This window comes from Syngnathus scovelli, chromosome 7, assembly GCF_024217435.2.
Source record: "Syngnathus scovelli strain Florida chromosome 7, RoL_Ssco_1.2, whole genome shotgun sequence".
Lineage (NCBI taxonomy): Eukaryota > Metazoa > Chordata > Actinopteri > Syngnathiformes > Syngnathidae > Syngnathus > Syngnathus scovelli.
Genome location: NC_090853.1, coordinates 18270064 through 18286482, shown reverse-complemented (window position 1 = coordinate 18286482; position 16419 = coordinate 18270064).

Below are 16419 nucleotides of genomic sequence, written 5' to 3'. Positions count from 1 at the left end.
CCCGTAACACCTCCTGGCTTTCCTGACCTCTCGGTTCAGTGTGTTTCTGGTCTGCTTGAACAGGTCCCGGTCGCCGCTCCTGTAGGCCTCCTCCTTGACTTTGCGCAGCCTCCTAAGGTTCGGTGTAAACCAAGGTTTGCCGTTGTTGTACGTGCAGAAGGTCTTAGTCTGCACACACAGATCCTCACAAAAACTGATGTATGATGTGACAGTGTCAGTGAGTTCATGCAAGTCTGAATTTGCAGATTCAAAAACACTCCAATCGGTGCAGTCAAAGCAGGCTTGGAGGTCCTGCCTTGACTCCACTGTCCACTTCCTGACAGTCCTCACCACAGGCTTAGAAGTTTTTAGTTTCTGTCTGTAGGCAGGGATCAGATGAACTAGACAGTGGTCCGAGAGTCCTAAAGCTGCACGAGCCACAGAGTGGTATGCATCCTTAATTACGGTGTAGCAGTGGTCCAGTGTCTGTGCCCCTCTGGTGGGACACGTTATGTGCTGTCTGTATCTGGGGAATTCGTGTGCGAGGTTCGCCCTGTTAAGATCACCCAGAACAATGATTAGTGAATTTGGTAGAAGTTTCTCCATGTCTGTCACCTGGTCAGCCAGCATCTGCGTGGCTTCACTCGCACGTGCGTGTGGTGGGATGTAAACAGCCGCCATGACGATCGAGGAGAACTCCCGTGGTGAATAGAACGGCCGGCAGTTTATGAAAAGTGTTTCTAGGAGAGGGCTGCAAAACTCTTTCAACACCATGACATCGGTACACCAACGTTCATTAATGTAGAAACAGAGACCACCTCCCTTTGATTTTCCAGAGAGCTCCGCGCTGCGATCTGCACGCGTTAGCCGAAACCCAGCTAACTCCATGGCGTGGTGGGGGGTTCGTTCGCTAAGCCACGTCTCAACAAAACAGCGCGGCGGATCTGCTGAAGTCCGCGTTCCTTGAAGTGAGGAGCAGCAGTTCGTCCATCTTGTTCGCCAGGGAGCGGACATTCGCCAGATGAATTGACGGTAGGGCAGAACGGAACCCTCTCTGCCTCAGCTTTACGAGGGCACCCGCTCGTTTTCCGCGTCGCCGCCGTCGCGCTAGCTTGTATAGCACCGCCGCTCGGGCTAAAATCTCCGACAAACAGTCTGAGTCAGAGAGAACAGGAGAGAAAATACCAAAAGAAGACTGACCGATGTTTAACAGTGCTTCTCTAGTAAAAGTGATCCGGGATGGACAGCAGAAGACACAGAAAACACACAAAATAAGACAAAGAAACAGAGAGCGACTCACCGTGGCAGCCATCCGCGGCGCCATCAGATGACGTAGATGGCATAGGAGCAGCAAATCTGTTCACCTGCTTGTGCAGCATATGAGTCCACATCTCTCACTCTACATGCTCGCATGCCATCCTTTACTGGAATTATTGCAATTCCCAACCGAGTCATCAGATCTCATCCCAGCAGGTTTATGGGACATTTTGGAGATAGGACAATCAAAACTGAAGCCATGCTTCCAGTTTCCTTATCTCTCACTTCAACTGGATTAGAGATACTCTCCTTGTGTACCTGCCCATCAGCAGATTTCACCCAAATAGTATTTTGGGAGGCCTTTAGATTTGGGACTTTAGTTTTTATCACGGTTTTACAAGCCCCGGTATCACACAAAAACTAGACATCACTGCCTCCAATGTTTAGAGTAACATATGGTTTTTCTTTTAATGCACTCAGAATGTCCCATGCTGTATAGACATCTACTATGTCTTCCTCTATAGGAGCACCAGAGGTCAAAGGGGGGGGGATCTAGTCATGCTGAGAATTTGGCCTTTCCTCTGCCTCTTCCTCCACCCTTTGATTGGTTATGTTTTTTTCTAAAACAGTCTTTTGACCAGTGGCCACGTTTCCCACAGTTCCAACAGTTGTCAGAATCTCGTGGGGGTTTTGAATTATATGGCGGCCTGCGACCTTGTTGGCATCTACCTCCTCCTCTGCCTTGCTGGGACCCTTGGAAGAACACTGTTGTATCTTCATCTAGTTCATCATCATTATCTAGATGAAATACATCAGAACTTTTGCCTTTTTTGATCACTTTTTCAGCATGTTTGTAGTTGTTGTCACACTTGCAACATCCACTTCCACCAAATGTTTCCTCACCCAGTTGCCTATTTCAGGGCGGAAATTAGTGAGGAGCGCATTTTTAAGCTGTTGTTGATAAGCACTCTCAGCTGTATCATTGAATGGGATGCCACTATGCACCCTGAATTCTTTTTCAAATCTCAAACGAAAATCATCAGTATCTTCGCCAGGCTTCTGTTTTATTCCTGCCAAATGACCATAATTCGCTCGTCTTTGAAATATAGTTCGCACTCTTTGCACAAGACCATTCCATTGTGCTGCATACTCCCCTCCCAATTGATTTCCCTCAACGGGATAGGGAAAAGGCCCTTGATTATTTCTACCTGTATAATTTCCTCTAACCTTTGCCCAGTCTTTTCCCAAGGAGGACATTGCAGCCTCTCCTGCCTCATGTCCATTCAGTCTATAGGAATGTATAATTCCAGCCATGTCCTCTGCCCATATATCTGGGTCTTCAGCAACAGGCGTAACCCCTTCAACTGCTTTTCTTGCCTCTTCCAAAGTCCATGGCCGGAAAACATATGTATGTGGGAGTTGGCCTTCCCCTACATTAGGGTTTGGCACCTGTATCATTGGGCATACATCAACCTTGTCTAAATTTTGAGAAAATCTAGCAGCAGTGGTCAAACTTCTTGTTTGTACAGGACTTCTACTAATGTGACCCTGACTTCTTTTGCTGTTATATGGGGGGGGGGGGGGGGGGGGGGTGCTGCAGGTTTGTTAAGCTTGGATACAAGTTTTGTGTACGAGCGGACGGCCCCTCTTGCTCCTCTGCTCGAGCTGCCCCTTCAGCGTCGGCTGTACGCTAAGAACGAGCGGGACATTGACTCCCTGATCCACACTACCAGGATCTACAGCTCTGACATCGGAATGTCATTCGGACTTGAGAAATGTGGCCGCATGGTGACTAAAAGAGGGGGTCTCACTCCCAGAAGGAACAATAGCAGACATTGAGGACAGCTACAAATACCTTGGAATTCCACAGGCAAATGGCAACCTTGACGAGGAAACAAGGAAAGCAGCCACAGCCAAATACCTCCCTCGAGTAAGGCAAGTCCTAAGAAGTCAGCTCAACGGCAAGAACAAGTCCCTAGCCATTAACAGCTACGCCCTACCAGTAATCAGATACCCTGCAGGAATCATACGGTGGCCAAAGGAAGATATACAGACCACAGATATCAAGACACGAAAGCTCCTAACCATGCATGGAGTGTTCCATCCCAAGTCCAGCACCCTGAGACTGTACACTAGCCGTAAAGAAGGAGGCCGAGGACTAGCGAGCATGAGAGCCACTATCCAAGATGAAACATCCAAGATCCATAAGTACATCAGGGATAAGGCCCCAACGGATCACGTGCTCAGTGAATGTCTCAGACAATGGGCATCAAAGGAAGATGAGGTGCTGGGAGGACAAGCCCCTACATGGGATGTACCACCGAAACATAGCTGAAGTGGCTGATATCCAGAAATCCTACCAATGGCTAGAAAGAGCTGGTCTGATGGACAGCACAGAGGCACTGATCCACACCAGACAAGACCCCAGGTGTAGATTGTGCAAAGAAGGTCCTGAGACAATCCAGCACATAACTGCAGGGTGTAAGATGCTGGCAGGTAAAGCATACATGGAGCGCCATAACCAAGTAGCTGGAATAGTGTACAGGAACATCTGTGCAGAGTATGGACTGGAAGTCCCAAGATCCAAGTGGGAAACACCTCCAAAGGTGGTAGAGAATGACCAAGCCAAGATCCTCTGGGACTTCCAGATCCAGACAGACAGAATGGTAATGGCGAACCAACCGGACATTGTGGTGGTGGACAAAGAGCAGAGGAAAGCCGTTGTGGTTGACATAGCCATCCCAAATGATGGTAACATTAGGAAAAAGGAACATGAGAAACTTGAGAAATACCAGGGGCTCAGAAAAGAGCTGGAGAAGACCTGGAGAGTTAAGACTTCAGTGGTACCTGTGGTCATTGGAGCACTAGGGGCAGTAACCCCCAAACTGGAGGAGTGGCTGAAACAGATCCCAGGAAAAACATCTGACATCTCAGTCCAGAAAAGTGCAGTACTAGGAACAGCAAAGATACTGCGTAGAACCCTCAAGCTCCCAGGCATCTGGTAGAGGACCCGAGCTTGAAGGGAAAAAGAGACCACCCACGGGGGGGAGGAAACATTATTTTTTTTAATATATATATATATATATATATATATATATATATATATATATATTAAAAAAAATATAATATATATATATATATATATATGGGCGGCTCGGTGGGGCGCTGGGTAGCACGTCCGCCTCACAGTTAGGAGGGTGCGGGTTCGATTCCACCTCCGGCCCTCCCTGTGCGGAGTTTGCATGTTCTCCCCGAGCCCGCGTGGGTTTTCTCCGGGCACTCCGGTTTCCTCCCACATCCCAAAAACATGCTTGGTAGGCCGATTGATCAGGTGTGAGTGCGAGTGCGAATGGTTGTTTGTCTCTGTGTGCCCTGCGATTGGCTGCCAACCGGTTCAGGGTGTCCCCCGCCTACTGCCCGATGACGGCTGGGATAGGCTCCAGCACGCCCGCGACCCCCGTGGGGACTAAGCGGTTCAGAAAATGGATGGATATACATATATATATATATATATATATATATATATATATATATATATATATATATATATATATATATAGAGAGAGAGAGAGAGAGAGAGAGAGAGAGAGAGAGAGAGAGAGAGAGAGAAAGAGTATAAAGAGGAGGAGGCAAGGGAGGCCGTGCCTCCCCTGCTATCCTGAAAAGGGGAAAAAACAAATTAAATTGTTTTCATTTTCGTTTTCAAGTCATTTTCCTTTTAATTTAAGTAGTTTTGTATCATTTTGAACCAAAATTGCTGAAATTTTATAGTTATGTTAAAACCGGACAAGTCGCTCGAAGGAGGTAACTTCCTGCCTTGCCTCCTCTGAGGATTGCGTAATCACATGGCTGCCTATGCTGACAGGCTATGCAGTTAGACTGAACTGCTGTCTGTCTCTATGTAACAAAGAAAGATAAATTTACAATAAATAACTTTATTAATAATATTGTTTTTTAGTTTAACAAAACAGATTCAATGTGCATCACTTTGCCTGAAATTAAAAAATAAATTATAATTATCTAAACTATAAACATTCTTGACCAACTGCCATTTTATGCTAAAAAAATACAATAAATTAATAATAAACATACATGATATTAAATTAAATAACAGCAATAAATAATATTAAATTCAAAGTAATCAGCATCATTAACTCAGGAGCACAATATATAAAACATTTTAACCTACAAAACAAAAATGAATACAACAATTTGTGCTGTTTTTTTCAGTCAAAATGAGGCAGCATGACAGAGCCCATATCCACGGCTGCAGGTAATATCAGCTCTTCTGCAATGGTGTGTTTTTTTTTTTGCACTGAACAATTTGGTACGCTGCTTTATATGATGCTTACAGTGCTTGCTGATTGACAGAAGTAACATTCACAAAGTGGGATGATTGTTGGCAATATTCAGCGCGTTTTCGCTGAAAAACCTCAAGCATCTTATCAGCGTGATTGGGGTGCAATGATTTTAAGTGCCACCTTAATTTATTTGGCTTCATACTGTCCGCTGCCCAAATTGTAAGGCACAGTAAACACACCGTTCTTTCCTCGTCTCCCATCGTAGTCACACTGAAGCTACGTACACTTCGTCATATTTCCTTGTCTTACCTTTCGTGTGACTCTCAATTCTCTTATCTCCGTCTCTCTCCGCCGTTCTTTTCAACCCTGTTAAGTCAAATGCACTTTTTATCGCCTGCTCTGTGCTGTGTGTGCGTATGTTCCGTACACTGTAAAGTGAATACTCCTTGCGCACACTCTTACAGTGATGGTGCCACTGCCATCTACTGTAGTGGATGCGGTCAACATGGGACTGCACTACATCCTGCACCACCTGGACACCCCAGGAACGTACGCCAGGATCCTGTTTGTGGACTTCAGCTCGGCGTTCAACACCATCGCTTCTGACATCCTCCAACAGAAGCTCATCCAGCTCGCGGTGCCTTCCTCCACCTGTCAGTGGATCACCAGCTTCCTGACCAACAGGAGACAGCGTGTGAGGCTGGGCAGTATCACATCTGACACCCGGACCACCAATACTGGCGCCCCTCAGGGGTAAGTCCTCTCCCCACTGCTCTTCTCTCTCTACACCAACAATCTCTCCTCAGGTGACTCTCCTGTGAAGCTCCTGAAGTATGCAGACAACACCACTCTCATCGGACTGATCCGGGACGGTGATGAGACTGCGTACAGATAGGAGGGAGAGCGGCTGATCCACTGGTGCAAACAAAACCACCTGGAGCTGAACACGCTCAAGACCGTGGAGATGACAGTGGACTTTAGCCGAGACCCTTCACCACTTTCACACCTCACTATCTGCAGTAATACTATTCTCTCCACAGACACCTTCAAGTTCCTGGGAACCACAATCTCTCTGCCTGCCATATAGTCTATTCTACTCTAATTTTGTCAGCTCTCTGTTGACCCCTAAATAAACTATGCCAAGAGCGCTTCTGGTGCCAGCAGGGGAACGCTTGGTTAGTGCACCAGGGGGCCCCCATAAATTTGTTTGCCTTGGGGCCCCAAAAGTCTAGGCACAGTCCTGACACCATCACAAGTTGATAGTCCTTTACATGCCACCAAATTCTTATGATGTACAATCGGATTACAGTAATTTCCAGACTATAAGTCATAGTTTTATTCATAGTTTGGCCAGGGGTGCGATTTATCAGAAGTGACTTATGCGTGAAATTATTGACACATTACATGATTTCAGATAATAGTTTCACATTAATCCACATGAGGGCGCAATAGGCCTGTGGAATAGTTAGATCTGCAACTGACAATGAGTCTGACTAAGCCACGTAGAAGAGGAAGCGTTGCATCTTCTACTTCCAGGGTTACCGGAGTTGTTTATAAGTGACACCAAGGATGAAGATTTTGTTGGAGTTAATAATTTGGAGCGACGCGGATGGTCCGATAAACTTGTTAGCATGTTGTTTATGCTATAGTCATTTGAATAACTCTTAATATATTACGTCAGGCACGTTCTCAGTTCCTTGCTTATGTGTTTATGTAACGTTAGCATACCGTACCTTCAGCGTGTTGTTGCCTATTCTATTTTTATTTTAAATATCCTTTCAAGATGATGTCTGTTCTTGGTGTTGGATTTTATCAAATAAATTTTCCCCAGAAATTCGACTTATACTCCAGTGCGACTTATATGTCTTTTTTTTACTATGCATTTTATGGCTGGTGCGACTTATACTCCGGAGCGACTTACAGTCCGGAAAATACGGCATTTGTATTAGTAACCTTTTTCTTGAGTCTGAGTAAAAGTAATGGACAGGTTATTTGAGGTCATGTGATTCTGAAAGTGAAATTGTAATATAGTCCACCATCATTAATCAAGCCGCAGTCCACATAGAGCTCAACCGATCAGAAGTAAGATTTAGCTAAACCAATTAGAGGGAAGAGAAACTCACTAATCCCAAGGCCGCGAAAAGGCGTTCAGGAGGTGATTCTAAAATCTGGCTAAAAGAAGAACCAGCTATTTCAGCAGTGTGCATGTGTGTTAGGCCAAGTGCCCGTTTCTTTTAAATTTATTTTATTTGGCTGTGTCCTCTTGTGCTATACCTGCGTGTGATGTAGTAAGTAAATGCTCGACGATGGACTGGGCTCATATGAGCCGTTCTGAAATGATGGTATAATGGCTGATGTACTGACATGCTGACAACTGTTTTTATTTTTTTTTAGCTACGTATTACATCTGGTAAAAATACACAGTCATGATTACAACCAGCATCTTAATTAACACTGCCAGAGTACAAACCTATGTCCACCCCCATCCAGGAATTGCATCTTTCTCTAGCACGAAAATGATGAGCAATCAATTTGAAGGATGGAAGGTGTGATATGGGTGATTGCAGACAATCAGGAAGCTACACTGAAGAAAGACTTTTTCATTTCAGGCTCACCTATCAGTTTCCCTTGGGTTGTAAACCCTGGGTTTTGTGTGTGTGTGTGTGCGTGTGTGTGTGTGTGTGTGTGTGTGTGTGTGTGCGTGCGTGCGTGCGTGCGTGCGTGCGTGTGTGTGTGTGTGTGTGTGTGTGCGTGCGTGCGTCCGTGCATGCGCACATGCGTATGGCGAGGGAGAGGAGCAGAGGAAGTAGTCACAAAATGTGTGGTATAATCAGCTTTGCTCTCAACACACTAGTCAATTTTCAAAAATTCTTCTTTTTTGGTGGGGGAAGGTAGCTGTGCCCCCTTCCCTTACTACCTGCCAACATAAGATAAATCAGCAAATAAAAAGTTACATTAACCCTAAAATGACCTTTCCCACATAATACACTGCAGCCTGATGAGCCAACCCAGGAGCTTCATTGAAAACCTGTCATTCTCTGATATCCCAAGCACTGCCTGGGGAACATTTACCCGATAATTAATATATTAAATGCATGAAAAATAGTTACACAGGGGCCCTTTGTCAGCTCTTCCACCGCATGTGGAAAGAGGAATACAGCCTGTAAACCATCAATATACAAGCATCGTACTTCAATGGGCCATCATAAAAACTGCTTATAATTTTATGGCTTCATTCACGACCCACACTGTAAAAGATGGCAATATTTCCTCGTAATTCACTGGAGCTCACCATATCTTTTTTTATGATTTGACGGTTTTAAGCCGCCACCTCAATTATAGTCGTGTTTCTGCCCCCAGCATGAAGGACAAGAAAGGGTCAATGATGAGCAGTGGCATGACAGAGTAATAGTAAGAGCCTCGAACAGGTTATGTACGTGCACACACGCTGAACTGGGTGTCGGTGAGTCGTGGAGATAGAAAGGGGCCGGAGACAATGAAGGCCTTACCGGTTGTAGAAACGGTGGAGATGAGGGTTGCGAAAATGTTGTGTGAGAATCTCTAACTGCTGGAGTTTGATGTCATTGGTTCCGATGTGTATGATGACAGTGGAGATCTGTGGACGGTGAGCTGTCAGTTGCGGGATCCGGTTGTTGATGTCGAGGACCTTGGCTTCGGGGAATGAGAGGGTCTCAGTTTTGGGGAGGGAAACGTGGCGTACCATTGAGGATCCAACCACAAGCACAGAGGGGACGCGGGTATGGGTGGGTGGACACTTTGGTGCCGGCAGGGCTGCGGTCCGTGTCCTGTCAGATTGCTGGTGGCTCTGAGCGTGGTGTGGTGGGAGGGGTCGGGGAAGTGAGTGCTTGAAAAGGGGATGACGGGGAGGGGGTGGGAGGAAAGGTGGTGGGTAGTGGGGGTTGGGAGGAGAGCTGGTCTAAAGTGAGCTGGCCAGTGGCATGTTAAGGCGTGTGGCAGAGAGGATGGTGGGTAGGGAGGGGTAGGGAGGAGAGCTGGTCTACAGTGAGCTGGCCAGTGGCTTGTTAGGGCGCGCGGCAGAGAGGATGGTGGGTAGGGAGGGGTAGGGAGGAGAGCTGGCCTGCGTTGAAATGGCCAGGCATGTGGCTGGAATGGTGGTGGGTAGAAAAGGGTGGGGCGGGGGTTTGGGCATCACCACATCTGCCTAGGAGGAGGGTTGTGGATGGTGGGTGCTCTGCTGGTTTTCCTGCCATCAGCGGGCCAGGTGTTGGGGAAGGCTACAGTAGGGGGGGGCGAGGTCGGCGAGGGTGATGGAGGTCGATGAGGGGGGAAGGGAGAGTACTATTGGTGGTTTGAGGGTGGAGGAGAAGGAGCTTCTTGGCTTCTTGGACCTGGGTGTGTGGAGACGAGCATCCTTCACATCCAGGAGCCTGAAACGGTTTGGGTGTGTGGGGATGTCACCTGAGGGTGAGGTGCTGATGCGTGAGTCCCATCCCCTCCTCTTGCGGTTGATGTGTGGTTCTATCCAGAGCTCTGAGTGGCGACAGGCTGTAGAGCAAGGGCTCTGTGGTGGCTCCTCCACTGCAGCAGCATTGCAGGTTTGTCGCACCAGGAGGAGGGTGTCAGCTTGGGTTGGATCTTGGAGGAGGGTGGAGGTCAGGAGGGAAACTTGCTTCTGTAGGTTGAGGAATCCATGGGATAGCTCGGCCAGCGTGAGGTGGTCTGGGGGTGTTGTCCTGACAGGCATGCAAGTCTTAGCATGCACACAAGGCCTCTAGAAAGAGGCCTCGGCGGAGGCCCAAAGATTGGGCCAAAGAGTTGAATTAGCTTGCCGGTAATCACAGCTGGGCTGCAGTAGCGTGGTGGTAGCTGTGCCTCTGTAGTCCAGTGGTGGCAACTGTAGGCTGCAGCAGCCTGGTGGCTTATGCAGTCTGGGGGTAGGTACTATAAGGTACAGCGGCCTGGTGGTAGCTGGGCTTCTGTAGTCTGGAGGTAACTACTGTAGTCTACAGTACCCTGGTGGTAGCTGGGCCTCTGCAGTCTGTAGTCTGGTGGTAGCTACTGCAGGCTTCAGTAGCCTGGTGGTAGCTATAGGCCTCAGTAGCCTGATGGTAGCTGGGCCTCTTTAGTCTGGTGGCAACTACTGTAGGCTGCAGTAGCCGGATGGTAGGTGGGCTGCTGTAGCCAGGTGGCAGGCTGCAGCAGTCTGGTGGCAGTTGGGCTGCTGTATAGGTTGATGGTGGCTAGCACGGCTTACAGGTAGCAAGGTTAGCAAAGCTGGCTAGTGCTAGCAAGCCTGCTAGCATACCAGCGCACATGCTCCAAAAAACATAAAAATAGTCCACGGAAAAAACAAAATTGGTTTTCTGACTAACCTGTACACGGGTGGTACACTTGCATTCGATAAAAGGTTAGAAAGTTCTCAAAAAAAAACACTAAAACCACTCTAAAATTGCAGGCAAGACTAGGAGCAAACAATACTGGCAGCCACCGTGTCTCAGTTGATTTTCCCGTCAGATATATATATATATATATATAGAGAGAGAGAGAGAGAGAGAGAGAGAGAGAGAGAGAGGGAGAGAGAGAGAGAGAGAGAGAGAGAGAGAGAGAGGGGTAGGTAGGTAGGTAGGTAGGTAGGTAGGTAGGTAGGTAGGTAGGTAGGTAGGTAGATAGATAGATAGATAGATAGATAGATAGATAGATAGATAGATAGATAGATAGATAGATAGATAGATAGATAGATAGATAGATAGATAGTCATGTAAAACACAATGTGAAATGAAGTTGTAATGAATGCTGATTATTATGTACTTGCCGAAATAAACAAATCAAATCAAAACATTAAACATATTTTTTCCCTCATTCCAATATTGAACGTTTTTTTCCCTATATCTCCCAAACAAGGCCACTTCGTCAATATTTACTGATAATTCATCCTCACTGATCAACATGTTGTCTTCACACTGAAAGTATTTTCTCAATGGAAGAAACCTTAGGGGGTTCAACAATGTTCTGAAACTATCAAATCATATTAAAGCAATCCATCCATCCATCCATCCATCCATCTGTTGTACCGCTTACCGCTGAAACAGTATTTTCTCAATGGAAGAAACCTCAGGGGGTTCAACAATTGTCGTTCTCAAACTATCTAATCATATAAAAGCATTCAATCCATCCATCCATCAGTTGTACCGCTTATCCTTATGGTCATGGGTGTGCTGGAGCCTAAATGAGCTTTCTTTGAACTTGAGGCATCACTCAACAAGTCTAACCACGTACTTGTGTTTTTGAATCCAAATGCATTAAAAGCATGGCAAATTAATTTAGATCTCCCTATTAGGCTTGGATTGATAGATTGGCCTATGATGCCTCAATCCCTTTGTCTCTGTTCCAAGGAACCACAATGATATGCTACAAATTCAATAGAAGGGGAGCAAGGCGGACGGAGATGTAGCCAAACTGGCAAGCCACCAATGTGAGTGTATAATATATGCAGTACAAATGATCCCAGTAGAGCTCACACTAAGCAAGCTTAATCCTGTTGACTAAGAATGGTTACAGGGAACCATGCCAGCCAGCTTTAGGTGAACAGAAAAGACCACAGAATTATGGTCGGAGTACTGCTCCTTACCACGAAATGAATTTGTCAGTGGCACTCAGTGGCAATATTGCGAGACAGGCAACTGAGTGGTGAGAGGCTATCAGAGCAACAGCCTGGGGGAAGAAGCTGTGTCTGTGTCTGCTGGTTTTGCCGTACAGCGCTCTGTAACGCCGTCCGGAGGGGAGTAGTTTGAACAGTGTACTGGGTGAGAAGGGTCTGCGGAGACGTTACTTGCACGTTTCCTGTTCCTGGACAGGTACAAGTCTTAGATAGATGGGAGGTTGGTCCCGATTATCTTTTCCGTATATACAGTGTTCTATCATAAACTTGTATATTTTATATCTACTGTTTTCATGTCCTTACACTGAACTGTAAATTGTCTCCAGATTGGCATTGTAAATGAGAAACGTTTCTCAAATGCCGTACCTCAATAAACAATGAATAAATAATACATTTCTCAAGGGGGATTTGAAGTCACTGGCATGTTTTTTTTTTTATTTTTTTTTATTGAAATACTAACAATTGTGACTGCCTCGTCCAATAGGAGAGTGGCTGTTTTCCCTGGTGAGGTGTTCCGAGGATGTGTTCCAAGGATGTTCCACTGATAGGAACTGGTAGGTGACCCCAGGGACAGTTCAGGACACGCTAGGGCAGTGGTTCTTAACCTTGTTGGAGGTACTGAACCCCACCAGTTTCATATGTGCATTCACCGAACCCCTCTTAAGTGAAAAATAAAATGTTTTTTTTTCTTCAAATTAAAGACAGAAGTTTTTTACTGGTGCACAAAATGAGCCGTGCATGAACATCACCTTGTTCAAAGAACAAAACCAATGCAATGCATGAACTCACAACAATTTACATACCTACAAATCAGTGTGACTTGTGCCAGTTCAGATATGCGTCATCACAGATTTACACGATAAGTCAGGTGTGTTTGGACCACCGCAGTGTAGGCTCTGCCGAACACCTGAGACAGACTCACCGAACCCCTAGGGTTCGATCTAACCCAGGTTAAGAACCACTGTGCTAGAGAGACAGTCTCCCCGCTGGCCTGTGTCAAGTGCGTTTGATTGTCTGTTCGGTGTTGCGGCAGTTGTATTCGGCACGCATTATGTTATTAGCGCACCCGGCATAATATTAACACAAATTTGTTAGCAGTTAGGCACCAGGGTGGCTGAAATCACTGTTTGAAACGGGTCTCCTTGAGTCCAGTTGGTAAAGCGCATGCACCCATAGGTGCTTGTTGTGTGGGATTCTTTGACTCCAAGCCATACTGTGGTGTAGTCACAGAATTAACAGAGCTGGACAAGGCTTGCCTGTTTCTTGTAATCAAGGAAGTGAAATCATGGAGGATGGGCCCGATTGGCTGGCACAGCCCTTTTGTGGTGTCCCCTCTTTGGCAAATGTATGGAGTGTCATGGGCATATTCTGTCCAGATCCCCCTTTGTCTACCAGGAGCCCTGAACGGCAGGGACATGCGGCTCCCAAAGGCATGAAAAAGAAAGCTCATGGTGACAACTGAAAGTGAGACCCGAAAGACCCACCATGAATAAAGGGTCCACCTCGAGGCGGACCAGAAACATAGCCGGCAACAGTGAGCCACACAATGACAACTGTCACGAGGCCTTCAAGAGCAGTTCCAGTGTTGTGTGCTAGTGTTTCACTCTAAAGTCGAACACTGTAGTCAAGGTGGACCAGTTTTTATGGTCCAATTGTCTAGTTCAAAAGCACTAAATTAGTATAAATGAGTGTTGGTTAAAGCGAATGCATTGATATTAAATGAGCAGTGATGGAGGCGTAGTGTCCAGCCACTGCTGTGCAACATGCCTTGAAGTTGGTTGAACAATATGTTGTACATAACTGTGATATCAGTAGCTGGGTCAATGAGTGTGTTATAGCATGTCTTCAATTTTGGTCTTCAAATAAAATCTATCTGAGCCATTCTTAACTTTCAGGTTGCACAGGAATTGTTTGAAGCGTGGTAGCCAATCTATCACGAATGAGACAGGACAACTGTGCGCAACACGGACACTTTATTGAGTTATTCCAATTTGAAAAGGGAGGCTGGAACGCCAGCGGAGCAGGTGCACGAGGCGACTCATCAGCAAGCTCGCGTTGTGCGTCATGGGGGCAGACAGGTCTAAAGCAAGCTCGTGGTGAGGGACAGGCACAAGGTTGGGCCAAACAGAGTCCAGGCATGATGCTATACAATGGATCAGGCAAACGTGTCACATGCTGGTGCCACCGGCGACAGGACCACGCCCCCCTGTCAATGGAATCGGCGTCACCTGCCACGGGCTCATGGACAGCGCTATATCAGCACCGCCAGCGCAGACCTGAGTGTCAGTCTGTCCCTTGATGCTGCTTGCTCATCAGTCCCGAAGATACGGACTCGCTCGACTATTTGGAACCCCCGCAGAATCGTTTGTCCTCTCCAGCCCGATCGCCGCTCCAGCGCCAGCTGTTCCCATCATCCCCTTCTCCAATAAAGTCCGTCGCTACGCACTTGGCTGTAATGTCCGTTCCCTTACAAAACGGGAATCGTGTGGCAGGCGAGTGTGTGTCAAGGCAGATGAACAAGTCAGGCGTACCGCTACACAGCGAATCAGCAAACTAGAATCAGGTGGCAAGTGTATGTACGTGTGCCAAAGCAGACGAAAGAGCAAGGACTGACCGGCGCACGGCGTTTATATACACGCCATAATCAGCGGGACAGGTGGCGGCAATCAGCAATTCTGCATTGGTGATGCCAGCCTCTAAGTCTAGCACAGAGAGCGCGGAGAGCGCGTCAGCCGGTCAGCAGGGAGAGAGCGGAGATGTTACACAGCTGTGCAGGAAAAATGCACCAACGTGTTGAAGGAGTTGGGACAGCGGCAATGAGTGCTGATAGCGCGTGGCGTGCCTCTCAGCAATGTGCGTCACTGCGAATGTGACTGAGTTCAAGCGCAAGCTCATACATTAACAGAACAGTGTGGGAATGGTTATTAAGGGAATGGGAAATGTTTATGTAGCGTAAACGTATTGGGGAGGGTTTAAAAAACCTTGATATTGTGTATAGGACCACATGGCAACAGGAAATTCATACGCTACCATGACTCACTTTGGTTTAGCTATGCATGATGTCCCCCGGGTTAGTGTAGTGCGTTAATTCAAGCTAAACTACACTTCTAATTGACTAACAATACACCCATGCCCTCTACCGGCCGACAAGAAACACTACGTGTTGGAAATTTCAATACACTAGTGTTTAAATTCCTAAATAATACATACACCCTTTCCACTTCGCAGATTTTCCTTTATTGCGGGTGGTTTTGGAACACATCTCCCACGATAAATGAGGGATCACTGTATTGCAAAACCCTTGGCCACAAGCTCACAGCAGGCAGCATGCATGGGCAAGCTGTCACACCCAGTAGGCGGCTTGTGTTTGTGTTTCGCTTAACCAGTCCACATGTGTTTTGTGTACTTGGAGAAGGCGTTCAACAGTGTCAAACAGGGAGTTCAATAGGAGTTGCATTGGGGGTACCAAGTGCGGAACCCATTGATAAGGGCGGTTCAGTCCCTGTATCACCGATGCCAGAGTTTGGTCTGCATTACCATCCAAAAGTCTGAAGTCTTCACTGCACACACGTGCCTTTTTGTCCTTGCCGGAAAGTTGACCACATTTGGCAAGCCACTGCCTGCACATGTTCTCTTTTTGTGGGATCAAGTGTCAGTGTTGCTGAACCCTGTTTGCTGGGAGAAGACGCTGGCGTTGACTGTTTGTCAATTCTCCCTACCCGCAGACTCTTTAATAAAACTCATAATTAATCATAAATAATTGGTCAGCACCTCCAAATCCGAGGCCATGGTCCTCGGTGGGAAAAGGGTGGAATGCCCTCTCCGGATTGGGGATGAGATCCTGCCCCAAGTGGAGGAGTTCAAGTATCTTGGGGTCTTGTTCACGAGTGAGGGCAGGATGGAGCGCGAGATCGGCAGGTGGATCGGTGTAGCGTCAGCAGTAATGCGGACTCTGTACCGGTCCGTCGTGGTGAAGAGACAGCTGAGCCAAAAGGTAAAGGTCTCAATTTACCGGTCGATCTACGGTCCTACCCTCACCTATGGCCACGAGCTATGGGTTGTGACCAAAAGAACGAGATCCCAGATACAAGCGGCCGAAATGAGTTTCCTCCGCAGGGTTTCCGGGCTCTCCCTTAGAGATAAGGTGAGAAGCTCGGTCATCCGGGAGGGACTCGGAGTAGAGCCGCTGCTCCTCCACGTTGAGAGGAGCCAGATGAGGTGGCTCGGACATCTCATCAGGAT